Source organism: Montipora capricornis, chromosome 4 (genome assembly GCF_036669925.1).
Source record: "Montipora capricornis isolate CH-2021 chromosome 4, ASM3666992v2, whole genome shotgun sequence".
Lineage (NCBI taxonomy): Eukaryota > Metazoa > Cnidaria > Anthozoa > Scleractinia > Acroporidae > Montipora > Montipora capricornis.
The window spans coordinates 22,754,691-22,756,611 of record NC_090886.1 but is presented as its reverse complement, the minus strand read 5'-3'; positions in this window follow the sequence as shown (position 1 = coordinate 22,756,611).

Sequence of the window (1,921 nt, the reverse complement as noted above, 5' to 3'; positions counted from 1 at the left end):
AAAGAACATACAAGTACGAGAAATGCAGAGTTCGCCACGAGCAGAAATGCCACAGTGTGTTTGCAAATGACAACAATACAACAACATCCGAGAAGGGTCAACAGCCACACCTGAATCAGAGGACCACATCTTTACTTATGGCTGTCTCCATTTGAGCCTTGGCCTCTTACTTGCGATGCTGAAGATTCTGTGAAAGAGGGTGATGGAGGCAGATTGTTGAGGGTGTGGCAATTCCTCACATTCATCTACCGATTCAGAGGAGCCAATAAATATGCCTTGGCTGGTCTGCGGATATAGGCCTCGCTGCTTGGTCTTTTGACCCCCAAACACGTCCACAAGTTCAAATGGAATCGTTTAACTGGTCTTAAAGAAGGCCCTGATACTAGAATACCAAGGGATTTAAGATTGGAGCAGCACAATAAGGTCTGCAAAGGCCAAATGAGAGCGATGGGCCTTCAAAACATTACAAATGTAAGTGTCAAAGAAGGTACACAATCGGAAGGAGGAATGGAAAAGATCATTCATGATGCCAGGAAGAATTTTGGATTAAAGGAGAACTGAAGATAAAGATGGAATATTTTTTTCTTCACCAAATTTGCAGTGCCTGACTCAGTTAAAGGAAATATTGGAGTATTTGAGAGGTTCCTTACATTTTGACGTCTTTATGAGGCCAGAAAGATCCGTACTGATCACTCGATGGAAGTCCGCCATTTTGCCTGTATTATAGCAGGCTTGGGCGCTAAGCGTGACGGCATTGCGCACACTTACTTCAATGCAGGAAACTTGAAAATGGTTCAGTGCGCTATTGTGGGCTGTTCTAATAGAACTCTCAGACACCAAAAGAGTTATTAATTTTCATTGCTTCCCTGTTTAAAATGAAGTCCTTCTCAAAGAGTGGATCATCCGAATTTAGAGGGAAAAACTTGCAAAATATCCAGCACTGTCACATATGTTCGGATCATTTCGAACCCTCCTGTTATGAAGGCATCTTGGCCACAGCGGTCGATGCAACAGTTGCATGTAATTGATGAAATGTTAACTTTGTGACTCCTTCGATTCCATTTATACCCAGTGAATAAGCTATGTTCTTTATTCGGGAGATTTCAGTGGGAAACCCGGCGCCGGACAAGTGAACTGAAAAGTTTTTTTGCACGAAACTGGGAAACGTCATTTCGTAAATGGCATTCACGCTTCAAGCTGGGTTTTTTAAACTTGGCAACGATCACAAAGATGTTTAATTTCAGTTTGAAAATTCGCAAAACTACGAACAGAGTTATGTGTTAACTTCATACATGTTGTTCATTTCTCGCAGCGTTCACAATCCACGTGCTTCACTGAGACCCACGATGGCAGTTTGCAGCGCTTCTCTTTGCAAACACACCGTCTAAAAGCTAGAATGCTACGTTACACAACGAATAGCTTGATATGTCGGCATTTCTAAGTTTAATAGAAATTATTTCAAGCTTATATGTAGATTTGTTAGTTAAGAGCTATGAGCATCACAAGCTGTCTGTAAGCTAAAGTTTGTCAAATTCAATTTGAAATGACAGACAAAATAATACCATCCAACAGAATCTCGTAGCAATAAAAAACCAAAGCTGCCCCAAGTCGTATTTCCCCTTTTTGAGTCTTCCCTTTCGGTAGCTTCCTCTTCCTCCGATCCTGAACTTTATCGCATTTGTTCGAAAGAATATGGTTCAAGTTCTACCATAAACTTACGCATATTAACGACGAAGAAAGCGGAGTTCTATGTTGAGACTTACACAATAACAAGATTTTAGTGAATCCAGCTGCTTGCTTGAGCGCAATGACGTCACAACATGGCGGCAGACATTCCTTTTTTGGAAGTAACCAGAGGAAAAAGAAAACAAAATGGCGGGCGTTCAAATTAGAAAAACAACCAAGGATTTCGGGCAAATAC